Source organism: Columba livia, chromosome 1 (assembly GCF_036013475.1).
Source record: "Columba livia isolate bColLiv1 breed racing homer chromosome 1, bColLiv1.pat.W.v2, whole genome shotgun sequence".
NCBI lineage: Eukaryota > Metazoa > Chordata > Aves > Columbiformes > Columbidae > Columba > Columba livia.
In genome coordinates, this window is record NC_088602.1 from 88,829,152 (window position 1) to 88,844,905 (window position 15,754).

The 15,754-nt window shown below is 39.8% G+C and overlaps 1 protein-coding gene across 3 annotated transcripts in view; it reads left to right on the forward strand.

The window, feature by feature from the left end:
- Nucleotides 1-15,754, forward strand: part of JAM2 (junctional adhesion molecule 2) — a 37,889-nt gene that overhangs the window by 6,702 nt on the left and 15,433 nt on the right. The window contains exons 1-2 of one of the 3 annotated variants that reach the window (XM_065065608.1): nt 2,487-2,568; nt 3,974-4,064. The exons of the other annotated variants lie outside the window; for them this stretch is intronic. The gene's annotated coding sequence lies outside the window, so the exon portion shown is untranslated. Of the gene's footprint in view, nt 1-2,486; nt 2,569-3,973; nt 4,065-15,754 lie in introns of those variants that run through there. 3 annotated transcript variants of the gene reach the window in all.

Genomic DNA, 15,754 nt, shown 5'->3' on the forward strand with positions numbered 1-15,754 from the left:
ATGAGCTGGGAGAAGTTCTTGGGGGTGGTATTCCAAGGACTTTTATGTTGGCTAGAGCTGGCTTAGAGTTGGAGAAGTCTTTGTGCTTGTCATACTTGTAAACATATAAGGAAACAATATAGAAACTGGAGTCTGAATACATATTATGCGAGTTTGACAGCAGTTTACCACTTGAATGTACAGACAGTACCTGTCTCTGGGAGGCCCTGATTTGTAGCTGAAGCCTTCTAGTGGCTGTATTGAAAAAATGAGTAAAAATACATAATCTATGATTATATCTGTGGAAGGCATAGGAGAGTTTAGGTGCATTCTATGGCTAGATTTTGTGCTCCAGTACCCTTTCTGTTTTTATAAAATGGTCTTAGAAAGTAAATATTTGTTCTTCACCCTTTGACTGTTGGGACACTTAACTAATTTTTGTACCCCTCTTCCAGTCTTTAAGCTAGTCAACCACAGGGGTGAAAAATTCTCTCTTAAACTCCTGGTTTGTTATTTATGGCTCTTGTTTTATGTACCCTTGTGCCAGATTGACTGGGATTATGGGGGATGTGACAGGGCTTTGTTGTAGCTTTGACACCATTCAAGCTGGTGGTGGTGAGCTCTTCTGAAACTGGGATTCAAGCAAGCTGTTCCATGTATTTAATAACAAAGGGCTATATTTGTGTATTTGGAGAGGCTGCTTCCCTGCCTAGATACAGAAAAATCTGAGAGGGCACAGTGGCTGGGGATGAGAAGTGTGAGGTTTGGTGTTCCAAGGCCTATGGCGGGCTGCTGGCTGCAGCCGTTGGCTGGGACACTCTGAGCCACCGATCTCATGGTGCAGAGCTCTGCTGCATCTGATGGACTGGTGTCACAGTGTTGGGCTTGCCTGAGAGCCTGAACATTTTAAAAATGTAGATTGGGGGAAGGTCAGGCCCATGCTACATGAGAGGAGTGTGTGTCAATTAAGTTAACTCTTAAGTTATGCAAGTTAATTCTAAGCAGAAATCTATTTTCTGTAATAAATGTGACATGACTGAAAATTCTTTAAATGCTGCTGCTACTGAGTTAAATGCATTTTAATGTGATGTCTCACCAGTTAAGATGTTATATGCCAAGATGTGGAACAGGGTATAAATTTTAGTAACTTCAAACAGATAAATGCATATATTTCATTGTTTGAGACATAGAAGATTATAACTAATCAGTGACTTATGCTGCACATAAACAACTCCAGCCTCTTTCAGACATTTACAACTCCTAGCTGTAAGAATAATTAAGTAGAGGAGGATTACCTCTAAAACTGAAGACATCACTAGTATCTGCTTAACACTGTTCAGAAACAAAAACACCTGATAAATGTTGCTGAGTTGTGTTTTGTTGACTGGGGATTTTTTTTTTTTTTTTTGTCTGTCCATCTCCCCTGTTTTTCTTTAAAGAACAAGCATGTATCACAGGGTTCTTCTTGGAAGGTGGGGAAGGGGGGTGTCTTTTTTTTCTTTCTCCTCTAATGTCTGCATGAAGTCCAATTAAAATATCATTAATAGCAGTGCTTAGGTGTTGGAAGACTTTGTGCAGAAAAAGTCTTTAATCTTCCAGAAGACTTGGTAGCTTTCAATTTAAATGTCAGTAAATACTTTTATGTGGAAGGTAAATGATTTATTTTTAGTCAGTGTTTGAGTATTCTTTGTATCTTGCAGTGAATGCTGTCGTTGCCTTCTGTTTACCAACATAATGGTCCTCCCTGGTGTAATGTGATTCGCTGATACACAAGAATGTCATAATCATTTGAGAGGCTCCTGAAATGAAAATAAATATTTCAATATTGGAATAGAGCAGTACAGCATCTGCAAATGTAAAAGAGAGGAAGGGTTGGGACAGCCAGGTAGTTAAGGGCTCATAAGATTTTTAAGATTATGCTGTTGTTGTATTGGAGTGAGTAACGACACAAGCAAATTCAGACACTTCAGATTCACTGGTAACATCAAGGTCGGTGCCTTGGAGAGGAGGTAAAAAGAAGTAAGCAGAAGTGGCTATAGTGGAAATCTGCTGAGTCATGAAGAAGTGACCCCTTGGGCTGCATTAGTGTGTGGTTTTGCTACTTGCCATGCAATTTAAGAGGCATTCACATAATTCCATTTGTAAGTCAATTGCTTTATTTATTTATTTTTCTTTTGTGAACAAGACTTAAATCCTGGACATCAGCTAGTGCTGTCTGAATAAAGTGATACAGGAGTCTTCTGAAATGTATTAGGCATAAAAAGTAAATGTGATTCTGTTCTTTCTGTGTGTTTGGTGTTGTTGAAATGATGGCTTAGGGGTACCTCCAAAAGTTAATGTACTTATAGCATTCTTTCTTCAGTGCCTTTCAATAAATAATGTTCTGGGGGATAAAAGTCATCTGGGGAAGCTGTATAGAGAGAGACTAACTAAAAAGTTGTTTTCAGCTCTACTTTTCCCCTGTCACTGCATACTCTATTTCTTATTTCATTTGTGTTCCAGCTGTATCTCTAGCTGAGTCCTCAAGGCTGTAACAATCCACACACAGTTGCTGATTTTTGGGAGAGAAGAATGAAATGGTGTCTCTTTGTAAGCATTTGAACTTACTTACAGTTTATTCAGTGATTTTTGAAGGCTATGTAAATAGATAAAGAGGAGAGGGTTGGCCAGTTCTTGTATGTACAGGCTTTCAGGTGCAGAACATTTTTCTTTACTTAAACTTAGTGTCTTCTATGGAACATCAGAGCTACGCAGTTTTTTTTTCCTTACCATTTAAAGCTAGCCTTCAGTCCAACAAAAAAGTCACAGAAAACCTATATTTTCTTATGAAAATGTCATGAAACTTTGTCATAATTTATTTTCTATTAAAATGCTAGAACCTAAAAGAAGAGACTATGTAACAAGATCTACTGAATTAAAAAACTTTTATACCTCACTTTGGAAAGCTGGAAATAAGTCAGTATTTAGGATCAGCCTAGCATTTGGTAAACTCTGAACACAACTGGTTTCAATGTCTTATAATATTTTGAGGGGGCAAAGTTGAATTTGGATCTTATTGGCATTTTTAACAATTGACTGTATATGTCTGTGTATGCTTCCCCCAACCCCAAAGCAAAAGAGCAGCTTGAAGGTAGGACAGGATGGGCAAGGAACACAGATGCTCTTTGTTACCGAAGCAGTGCTGTATTATGGATTCCAGCAGAAATTAGATTTTACAAGATATTAAGGAAATATTGGGAAGGGGTAAAGAGGAATTTGCCCTTCTTTTGAAGCTTTCAGCAGAACCATTGAGCTTTTACTTAGTTGGTGATGAGTACCTCTTCTAGAAGAGAAACGCTGGTAGCAATCTATTATTCAACAAGCCATCTGGTTCCCTCTCTTGATTTCTTGGCCACCCATAGCTCTGCTGATGCTGTACCATGCAGGCTCAGTGCAAGAAGCTCAATCCTGCAAAAACAGTGGGAATAAATATGCAAATATTCTCAAATCCTTTTCTCACTAAAATACATTTTTCCGTGAATTTAGACCTGAACTCTGAAACCTTTGTGTCTGAGTTCCACGTGATCACTGTGCTTATGCTGATTTGCATTTGCTTGTATAATCTGTTTGCCAGCATAGTCCTTGGCCTGTTTCTCAGCCACCTTTCTGAAAGAGAGATCCTTAAACTGAAATTAGTTGACCTGAGTTTAAGAAGCATAAGCACCTTTAAAGTGGTATTATTTAGCCTTATTTCTAAAGGAAACTTCAGTTTAAGCAATAATAGCATTACACAGGTTTCTGCAGCATCAGTATCTCATGAGCAGTTGGTTGTAAAAGGAGTATGGACAGAAGTGGGCAAAGCAGATGGCAAGCCAGTAGTTTAAAGTAGTGGTTATGCCTTTCTGGGAGTCATGTTGTCATGAAAAGTGTTGATCTATTATCTGTTGACTCTAACAAGTATTTTAGAAAAATAACACAAGTGTCTTGATGATATTCTGTTTTATGTGTGCTGTAGAGTATTCCAGATGTAGCTGTTTTAACTACCAGACTTTAAAGCACCAAGTTGCACTTAAGAAAGTGACCCAAGAGGCTGAATCCTTGGTCAGGTATGGCTTATTTAAAAAAAAAAAGGCACCTAATAGCTTAAAGTAAAAAATTCCTACCTCTACATGTTCCTGGTACTATTTCTGTCTCTGAACTGTGACTAGATTGACTCTTTAATACTGACAAGTCTATTTGTCTTCCATACAAATCATTCTGTCTCCTGAATTATTTTTTGTTGTAGTTTCACAGCATTACAGAATTGCTGACATTTTTGCTTGTTTCATATCTATGAAAGTGAAACAGCTGGTACTTCTGTAGTTTAAGTACCTGCAGACAAGATAAACAAATCCTATTACATAAAACAGCAAACCAGTGAATTTTGAATGTTAGCTCACATACTGAGCTTTTCCTTCTCATGCAAAGCAGCAGAGTTCCATTAGCAAACCTTACCCAAATATTCGTAAGGATGTGGCTCCTAACACAGCTCTTCTGCTGAAAAGCTGTGATGATCACCAGGTTAACATTTATGCTTGATTTAAAAATAAATAAAGCACAGAATTACTCTTATGTTTATTCCTGTTTCCTGTGTAACTTTCCAGTGTTGTTCTTGTAATGTTTTCTGATCTGAATACCCATGAGTTGTTTTGCTTGTTTAGCTTTTAATGTGATGAAGACCGTACTGGGTTTGTTTGTGTTATTTGCTTTGGGTTTGTTGTTTGTTGTTTTTTTTTGCCCTCTTCATCCCCTTTAAGGAAAACTTGGCATCTATTATACTGTGACCTATTGTTCCTAGCTCTACCTTCCGGAGGATTTCTTCTAATCACCCTTCTCCTTTAAGTGTGCAAAACATCTTCTGTTTGTTCTAGCTCTTTTTGATACTATCAGGCTTAACTGAATTGAAGGAGTAGCTTCAGTCTTTTTCAAATGTGCTGGAAGGTGGTTCTATAAAATTTGATATTAAAGAACTAAATTATCTGTTAAAGGCCTGTAGAATTTAGGCTAAATATATATATTCCTACTGTAAACTGTGATGTTGATTGAAAGTAATAGTCATCAAACATGACTGATAGCTGCTTCTGGCAGGAAGAGACAATTGAGCAAACTTGGCAGTGTAAGAGATCATGTGTGAATGAAAATGGGATGAGCTAATTTGGCAATTATATTTGGATTATTAGGAAGGGTTCACCAAATTATTTCGGCCAGGAGAGAAGTGGTTATTGTATTCCTCTCTCATATTAGCAAATAATCTGGTCTGTAGCCTGGAGGGAAAAAGTTTAAGACTGAATTCTGTGCTGTTTCTCATTAATAGGGTGCAGTCCTAAAATTCGTGGTTTGAGTGAAATTTGCTCAAGTGAAAACACTGCCACCACCCCCAGTTACTGGAAACATCTCCTCAGAAATCACGAATTCACAAAGCATTGCACAAAGCTTTTGCTGAGTATTTGTATTTAAAGAGCATCCTACTGTTTTTGGAAAGGCTCTAACTTTTTTATTTTGGTAATGGACATGCTAGCTAGAATGAAGTCATGTCCCAAAGTCAGCAAAAATTGAATGGAAGAAAGCCTGTGTAAAGCCCTTTCTTAAAAATTCACCACAAGGAGTTATTCATACATCTGTTGCGTATTAGTATAAAGTATATTATAGGTCAATATTTGCTTCAGAGAGAACATTTTTTTTTAATTAATGTATTTCAGATGTATCATCCCCTCAGTGGGGGTCATAAAGTGACAATGCTGACTTGGCTTTATTATGCTTTGCCAAAAATGGACATTTGGGCATGGCTGGTCCAATTAGCTATCTTACCTACTACTTAAGATCTGTTTGCAATGCACAGTTATGGTTACTTAGCTATTCCTATGCCTTTAGAAGCCAGAACTTAATGCATACTTATAGGTTACTCATCCTCTGCGGTGAAATTGCTTTGTAGAAGTGTTGAGGAGACCTACTGGGGAAAAACTGCTATAAACTTGAGAAGGGACTGAGGATGCACAGGAAACTTGGTTCCAGTTTAAATGAATAAGAAGAGACATTCCTTTGCTCTAACAATGTATTTACTCAGAATGATTTAAAATTGTAGCATTTTGGTGTTCTTCCTGGCATCTGGAAAGGGGAGCCTACAGTGAGGGAGCATAAATGACTTCACTGGTTCTGAATGAGCAGGGACTCCAGTTTCATATGGTCTTTACTGGAACTGTAACTAATGCTGGTTGGCACAGTTGGAAAGTAAAATAAATCTGTTTTCAGGCTTTTTTAAGATAAGTAATGTGTGCATTTGTAGGTGTATAAATAATACGACTTTTGAAACTGTTTACCTTTATCAAATTGCTCAGCAGTTCCAGCAAAAGTCACTTAAACCTTGTAGATTTCAGAGATCTTTATCAAAACTGTGGGCCAGAATTTTGGGGGGGGAGGGGGTTGGGGATGGGTCGTTTCTTTCTTGTAGTTTCCCAGCTATCTTGCGATTCAGGGCTGATTTTTACGGCTGATGTAAATCAGGCTAGTACTATTGACTTCAGAGAAACCTGCTAGTCTGTACTGGGTACATTGCTTTGCTTTGATTTAATAATAATTTGATGACAATTTCTCTAGTTATTTGCACAGGCAAGTGTTTTGCTGAATTGTTACACCTAGTAATGCAACTGGAAATCTAGTTGGTTGTTGTGGGGTTTTTTGTTTGTTTTGTGTTGGTTTTTTGTGTTTGTTTTTTTCAGATCCTTTCTGTAGTGTGTGATGTGAGGTGGGTGGGACAGTAGTAGCGAGGGGCTTCTATTCCTATAGCCTGTTCTTGTGGTCTCTTGAAACATGATGTACTAGACACAAATCCTCAGCATCCTGGTGCATCTTAAACTAAGCAGCAGCTGAAGCAGCTGTAGGCTTGCGCTGCATTTACAAGCTGCCTTTGAGCCGCTGCTGAGTTGCTGTGGAAACCAATGTTGGGCAGGACTGGGAGAGGGCTGGAAAATAGGCTTTTTTGTGAGAGCCTGACTAGGTTAAAACCCCATCCCCCACTTTCAGAAGCAACCTATGAATTGCCATGGAGACAAGAAGCGTAGTGGAGTTTTGAGTGTTGTGAAAGTGCAAGCTATAAATATTTATTTGGCTAATAGCACATGCTTCCCAAATTGTCTCTCTGTTGGGATAAACTCCATGCTACGTTGAACATTTGCAAGCTATGCATTCAAACTGTTCATCTCTTCTGTGTGAACTGAAAAAGAGGAGGCAAACTAAAACTTTGAAGGGAATTGAATTTTACATTTTAATTATTCATTATATATATATATTTTTTTTTTCCCCCAGAATTTCCCACACGGTCTCTTGCAGTAGTCTTTCAGTGTTGGGACTGCTGAAAGCACTTAGGAGGTTGTTCAGTTTATCTGGAATTGTTGTGGTTTTGTGTTCAGTTTCTTCTGAAAGGCTGACCTAAATAATCTCCTACTTTCTTGTCCTGTGCCACTTGATTTTTATTCCCTACTTTCTCCTCTACAGGCACTCCCAGTTTTGTGTTTCCAGGGCCAACTGTCCTTGGGGTTCTGCTCTGAAATGAATCATTAATATGATGTTAAACTCTTAAGATTACTACTGGTAACTTTAGGTAATTGGCTCTGAAAACTCCAGTCTCTTATTACTTCCAAGATTATTTTTTTTGCTTACCTTGAAAGTTAAGAATAAAGGCACCACCAGCTGGTGTGCTAGCCTTCCAGTTTGCACTAAACAGTACACACAAAACTAAGGATTAACTCTTTCTTAGTTTGGCATAATAAATGAAAACCTCTTTGCTACTCTGCTCTATGGTTGAGGCATTTAACACAGGAACGTCTTTCCCCGGTGAGACTGAGCTCCTCAGATCATCCAATACCAGTTTTTAATGCGGGTAGAAATCCTGCTCTTAATCACTTTCTGGCAAAGCTCCTGGCTGGATGAAAGTGCAGTTCTACATTCTGTTTCTTGTGTGATGTCCACTATGAAGGTAGAGTTACTGAAGCTGATTAAAACCTACTTTCTGTAACAGATGAGCATGAAGGATTGTTTTTATTTTTATTATATTTGAACAAAATAGCACTTTTTTCTATTAAGCTCTAGACCTCTGGATATTTGGCCATTTGGCCATTTAAACTCTGTCACTTTAGCCAGAGTGGGTGGGTTGGGGTTTTTGTTTGTTTGTTTTGTTTCTGTTTTGTTTTGTTTTTTTCTTCTGAAACAATCTATTACGTGTCAGGCTTTTCTGTTTGAAGGAGCCACACTATGTACACTTTTGGATGACACCTTGCTTTGTTGAAATAGAGGTCCTGGAGGCAGGATACCTTAAAACTTGACTGCATTGTCTCACCTGAGTATCTTTAGAGTGTTTTTTTGTTTTTTTTTTTTTTTAATTTGACTGGTTTTGCCCTTAATTTTAATAAAAGAAGGTGAAGGTGAAGACAGTATCTGCTGACTTCCCAGAAAGACACTTAACATGTGTATTTATATATATAACCAACCTACCATCTGGATGCTGGCCTTCAAATGTATAGCTCGGCTCAGGAGAGTAAACAGAGTGGAGGATTACTCCATTGTGCATGGCTCTGAGCCTTGGCTGAGGAGGAAAATGCCTTTGGGTTTTGGGGAAATTTTTTTGGTTTTGCTGGGAGCAGAAGTAGGGTCAATTTTGTGTGTTTCAGATACTCAGCTGTAGAGATGGAATTTTAATTTTGTAATAACTGCTCTTCCAAAAGACATGCCAAACCAAATATTGGATTTAGCTGTTTTCTTCCTCCTGCCCCCACCATCCCTGCTCTTTTGCTCCAAAACCCTAGCCCATTTCTGCATGAACAAAAAAATTGTCAGGAGTTAGGAGAGGTCTTGTATAAAAGGAGGTGAGGAAAATCTAGCAGGTATGTACATAAATTGTGGCTTATTACAAGGCTTCTCATGAGGTTACTATTAAATCTATGTTGTAGGCAGTGCCTTTTCCATAACGAAAAGTTAGGCTGTGCTACTCTGCCAGTAAGCTTTTATTCCTTGCACCCCTCTATTCTTTGAACCTCCTGAGTATCCAAAAGCTTGGTTCCTCTGCTGCATCTCTGTCATTCCAAAGAGTCAGTACCAAGATACAGCATTTCTAGTACTGTCTAAGGAGTGAAAATAACTAGCCATATTTTTTCCTAATGCTTGAAACAGTACCAGCACAGATACACTAGCACAACTTCTTTGTAGTGCCAGGAAACACCAGCACTGCATCTGCTTGTATTGAGGAACAGTTTTCCCTATTGTAAAGACTAAAAACTTATTTGTTAAAAGCAGCTTCTTCAAGCTACTAGAAAAACTTTTCTTATGTGTACATAGTGTATGATCCCCAGGTTTTCTTACTTGATTAAAAATATTTACAATGTTTACTAGCCAGTAAGAGTGTTGAAAATCTTGACACATATTTCACAGCATATGTTAAGCTATTCTCAAGAGCTGTAAGTGTTGCCACCAGGTCTCAGTGAATTGTAGCAGCTCTAGAGTCTAAAGGACTATAACTTGTTGTGTTTAAGTCTAACAGTTTCCAAACTTCAACAGAAGTGCTGCTGACTGCTACTGTGTAAGTGAAGGGGTGGCTGAGAAGCTCTTAAAGTTCCTTTTCTGCTGTAGACCCCTTTAGCTGGTCAGCCGGAAAATGTGCCTTCTCTCTTAGGTTACCACCCTTTATGCAGTGACATCACACCTATTAAAATACAAACTTGCTTTCCGCATCTGGGTTTAGATGGGTTTATTATTCCTACCCTGTGGACTCCTCCTTCAGGCGACTCCCTCATTTGTTTTCTGTGGCTGAAGATATACAGGGTTGGTTTTTTGTGAATCAAATAAACTCTGCTCAAAATAAATCCTGCTCTATTATTCTTTAAAATTCAATAAATTTTGTGACTTGAGATAACTGAAAGACTGAGCTTCTCTTTCTGTTTTTTCCCATGATGTGGGATAACTTCTTCTAGCCCTGGTCCAAAATTTGAGCTCTTAATGCTATGTTTATGTTCACTTAACAAAGCTGGGTTTACTCAAATTATTTCACGCTAAGTTTTGGTGCCTAAACCACCAGTTTCAGAGATTGGTGAAGGACTTTGGCCAACAGAGGAGACTCTTGCAGAGGCTGTGAATACTCAGGATCTCTCTCCAGCGTGTTTGCTGGAGGTTAGACTTCACCAAGCAGAACTGATGGAAGATGAAGGCTGCTTAAACACTGACTGCTGACAGCAATGTGGTTGGGAAGAGTGGTGGGCCCTGCCTGCCTGTTATTAACTGTTGGAGTTACTATAGTCTAGCCTGCCAACACCACCATGAGCAGGGTTGGTAGTCTTTAGGTTGTAACAACTGCATCTTAAACTACAAAGAAGAATACAAGTTAGTGGTTTTTGTTGTGTTGTTATTTTTTTAGGTGATTCACAACTATTCCTGTCCAAAGGTGGATAATTTCTCTTCCCCCTTCCCCATTATGGCCTACTTCTCTTAGGAAAAAATATGGTAACAGGACAGCCAAACCAGACATGAGTGTTTAAATTATGTGACTGTGGCAAAACTCTAGGTATCGTTTGAGTACCTCATAGTAGGTAGTTACACAGCTGAGATGTCTGCATCAGCATCTAAGCATGTTGCTGATGGCGGTCACATGTCTGAAGGATGCTAACACCAAACAAATATCTGGTTTCCTAATCTGTCAGAGATTTCAGTAAGAAAATTGGCCTCAATATTGCTTTATTCTTGGGACAACAGACTTCCTGAATCTACAATATCCTCTGAAATCCTTTGTTAAGCTTTGCTCTAGACCACCTGCTATTTAGAACTTGGCAAAGCAAATACCACGGACTGCTTTTTCTCTTGTACTTATAACTTTGTTTTGATTCTGTTCTCATGTAATTTCCTCCAGGCACACTATTTCCTTTGATTTGGTTTGACTAATATGCTTGTCCTTAATGATTCCTCCAGCTCGTAGTATCAGTTTACAGCTGTATGAGTGATTATCAGATGAAAAGTGTGTATTTTTGGGGTTTACTTCTAAGCAGAGTTACTGACACAAGGAGTAGGGTTTTGTCAAGTCTGTATAAAAGTGTTTGAACAAAAGGTTTACTAGTACAGTAATATGTCATTTTCTTCACTATTGCTCTCTATATGGCAAACTAAAATCCAAAACTCCAAAACCTTGGATTCTGAGTAACTGGCAGAGGCATTTCTAAAAGGACATTTTAGGAAGAGATGTTCTAGCTTTAAAGAGTTCTCCTGTCTTTTTCATCAGAATATATAATGGTTTTAATTTGGTCAGCTGTCTCTGTACCACCTTAGGTCCAAACAGACTCTACTGCTTCTTGCAGAGGGACATGCATATGTGTGGTTTGTGTGTGCAAGGAGGAGGTCTGTATGTATGTTGAACTTCATTCTTTTCTCTGGCGTGTTTTGTACTTAATGGCATTGCATAATAGGATCTTCATGTATTCTATAAATCCTTTGATGAAAGGGGAAATACGGAGGCTTTGTGCAACTGCAAGCTCCCAATACAAAGTAGGCAAAGTAATTTTGTGATAACTTCCATAGTAAGATCAAGTACCACGATCCTGCCCCAGAAGTCATAAAACATGTTTTCTTACTGTGGCTTCTAGCTTGTGAACACTTAGACTGTGACAGTGAGCTAGATGACACTTGCATAAAAGAAGAGAACAATTTCCAGGTCCATGAAACAGTGAATATAGTACAGTAGAGAACTGCACGTGTTCGAGCTGTTTTGTGTCCAGAGAACGCTGATATGCCACTAATTTTATAAATGGCTTTACCCCCACACTGGAGCCCTAGAAATGGTTCCTACCTAAGTGTTAGCTGCTTTCAGAGCCTCAGAACAAAATACTCTTCTATTATTTCGATAGATAAATGTTATTTGTTATCTATTGGCATATAGGATATGGTGGAGGGGGAGGGTGAAAGTCAAAAGCTAATGTTTTTGCATAAATCTAAATAGGGCTTAATAGGTTAAAAGGAAAATTACTTAATGACTTCAGACTTCAGGTTTTTTTAGACCAGAAATGTAAAAGTAGTTACATGTATACGGTCCTAAAATTACATTTGGCCCTTTGATGGCAACCACAAGGTTGATGTGGCCCTGGGTGAAAACGAATTTGACATCCCTGTTGTAGGTCAAGCTTGGACAAAACCAAGGAGATGGGCTCTCTGTGGACATGCAGGAGTAAGGGTTACTCTGTGACGTGCTAGAGAAATGGTTCCCTCCTCTGGTTTCAACAGGGTGTGTGGGGGGTCATTTTTGGTTTTTATTTCTTTTTATAAAGTTGAACAGGAAAAGTTTCCTTTCTTGATAAGGTGGAAAAAATTTCCAAGTGATATTTGTAATGCAAATATTTTTTTGCTATTTCAGTATTCTAAGGATACGTAAATGGCATTGCTGGAATTGTTGTCTTCTCTTCTCATTTATTTTTGTATTATAAACTTCTGGTGTAGCTATCTTGGGGTAACACAAGTGGCAATGTAATTTAAACATTAAGGAAAAGACAGTTGCACACAAGTGTGGTTCTTTTCATAATGTGCTCACATGAAAATTTACTTTATGTTGCTAGGTGTGAAGCAAGAAACAAATATTGGACATACATTTGGAAGGGGATGGTGGGATATCTGGAAATCAGCAACTCTGAAGAGTATTACAGGGGTACATGGTGCAGGTACTGCAGGGGCCTCTCTGAGTGGCCGGGGCTGCCCTGTGCTGGACACACCTGGTTCCAGTGGCTCCAGCCCACCCACCGCAGGGCACGGCTGAGCCCCACAGCCACCATGGCGGCACCTCAGGGACAGTCTGTGTAAGGAAGGGAAAAATGCTGTCTGACAGTAAGGGGGAAATGTAAGAAACAGCCCTGTGAGCCCTGAGGGGAGCGGGGCAGGATCCCCTACAACCCCTGTAGAAGCCACAGTGAAGCAGGTATTGCCCTGCAACCCAGGGAAGGACCACTCTGGAGCAGATATCCACGCTGCACCCTGTGGAGGATCTCACACCAGAGCAAGCAGATGTGCTTTTAAGGAAGCTGAAGTGCATGGAGGATCCATATTAGAGGAGGCTTCTGACAGTAACCACAGTCCACAGAAAGAAGCCCATGTTGGAGCAAGGGAAAAGTGTGTGGAGCAAGGAATGCCAGAGAGGAGCTCTTGTGGGCTGTCAATAAGCCTCAATCCCTACAACACCTGCACTTAATTTTTAAATTGCAATAAATTTATTTTCCCTAAGCTGAGTCTGTTTTGCCTGCAGTGGTAATTACTATTTGATCTCCCTCTCTTTCTCTTTATGTATGTATGAATGAGCTTTTAAATTTTGTCTCTCCCATTGTGTTGAGGAGCGGAAGTAAGAGAGTGGCTGGGTGGGCATCTGGTAGCTGGCCAAGGTCAACCCACCACAGCAGGATACAGTGAATGAGTAACTGAACTTTTACTACAGGACTGGGGACTTGTACGTATTCTGATTGTTGCAGCTGTGAGTCATCAAGCAATGGTGATAGTTACCAACTACAATCTGTATTTTTAAAGGATGCTGCAAAAAACTAGAAAATTTTGGAGGGAAATGGTCATAGGAACAATTTAGATGGAGAATTCCATCTGTAGTGCCAGACTTGAAGCCTGAGGAATGATCTTTAGTTGAAAAGAGAGCCATGATGGTGTACAGGACCAGTACTGTTTAATGTCTTCATCAATGAAATAGACGGTGGGATTGCACCCTCTGCAAGTTAACACCAAGCTGAGTGGTGTGGCTGACACACTGGAGGGATGGGATGCCATCCAGAGGGACCTGGACAAGCTCAAGAAGTGGGCCCATGCAAACCTCATAAGGTTCACCAGGGCCAAGTGCAAAGTCCTGCACCTGGGTTGGGTCAACCTTGGGTATCAGCACAAGTTGTGATACAAAGGGATTGAGAGCAGCCCTGCAGAGAAGGACTTGAGGGTTCTGATGGATGAAAGATTGGACATGAGCCTGCAATGTGCAATTGCAACCCAGAAGACCAGTTGTATCTTGGGCTGCATGAAAAGAAGTGTGGCCAGGAAGTTGAAGGGGATGGTTTTGCCCCTCTACTCTGATCTGATGTGGTCCCACCTGGAGTCCTGCATCCAGTTCTGGAGCCCTCAGTACAGGAAAGACATGGACCTGTTGGAGAGGGTCCAAAGGAGGCCATCAAGATGATCAAAGGGATGAAACACCTCTCCTATGAGAAAAGTATGAGAGAGTTGGATTTGTTCAGCCTGGAGAAGGTCTCTGAGGAGACCTTATTGTGGCCTTTCAGTACCTGAAGGACACTTATTAAAAAGTTATCCCCATCTTTCTTATAGGGCCTGTTGCACTAGGACAAGGGATAATGGTTTTGAACTAAAGGAGATTTAGACTAGTTATAAGGACAAATTTGTTTATTTTGAGGGTGGTGAAGCACTGGCCCAGGTTGCCCAGAGAGGTGGTAGATGCCCCATCCCTGGAAACATTCCAGGCCAGGCTGGGTGGGGCTCTGAGCAACCTGATCTAGTTGAAGATGTCCCTGCTCATTGCAGGGGGTGTTGGACTAGATGACCATTGAAAGTTCCTTCCAACCCAAAACATTCTATGATTCTGTGACAGTACCTTCATAGAGAGAAAGCAGCATCTGATCTCAGAGCTGTGAGAAACTGTAGCTGAAAGCCCAAATGGACTTGCTCCAGTGTGAAACAAAGCACATGCTTCAACAGAAGTAATCAACTGTCAGAAGAAAACAATAAGAATCAAAAGATTCTTGATCTGTTTGTGTCTTTGGATCAAGACTGGATATTTATCTACTAGGTTGTGTGCAACTCTTCCCCTGTTAGGCAGGGGAAATGGAAATAAATTCTTTGGGGATGAACAAAGGAGGTCTGTGTGTGTGAGAGAGGGAAATAACAAGACTAGACTAGAAGAAATAAAGCAAGACTAGTTACTATCAGTTAAAAGAACATTAGGCTCTTAAACAAGCTCTGTTTCTAAATATTGTTGATGGGGAGAGGGGCTCAGTTCTTGTTTGTACCCTCTGTAGCAATTATTCACTTGGCTGATGTGGATGAAGGAAATGGATGGCATTAGGATTGTCCATGCTGTCTTCAATCCTGGTCCTAAACTCAGTGGAACTGGAGATGCTTGGTGGAGCAGCGGGGAGGCGGTAAAGCTAATGTAAACTTGTGTAAAGAACTGTATGTAGCTGTTCTTAAGCACTCCGTGGACTTGTAGCCTGCCATGGAGTAATCAGAATAACTGACTGGCTGTGGGGCCTTGCAGGAATGCTTCTGGGTTGTGAGGGAACTCAGTGGAGTCCTTTCCTGGGACAAGAGCAGCTCAGAAGAGAGGATGTATAGTGATGTGCTGTGGGGGATGAGGTAGCTAGATGGGGATTGATGTAAGGGTAATGGTTATTTCACTTGTTCTCTCTGGAATTTCAGTATCCCCTATAAATAGATATCCAACAACATCTGGGTTTTTTTTCCTCTCTTCAATATAAAACTATAGAAACGTTGACTAATGTTTTCCTTCTCATTTCAACAAAAAACTTAGGTAACTCTCAATTACACTTTTTTTTTAACACTGTAGAAGATATACATGGTATTCCTCAGTAAACACGCCTGCCTTGTAATAGGAGTACAATGGAAAATACACTTATGGATTAACACAAGTCTCCCCGGTTAGAAACAGACTGAGATATTACTCCAGTATAAAACAATGCCTACTGTTTATATAGAAGTTCTCACATGTAAATATTATCAT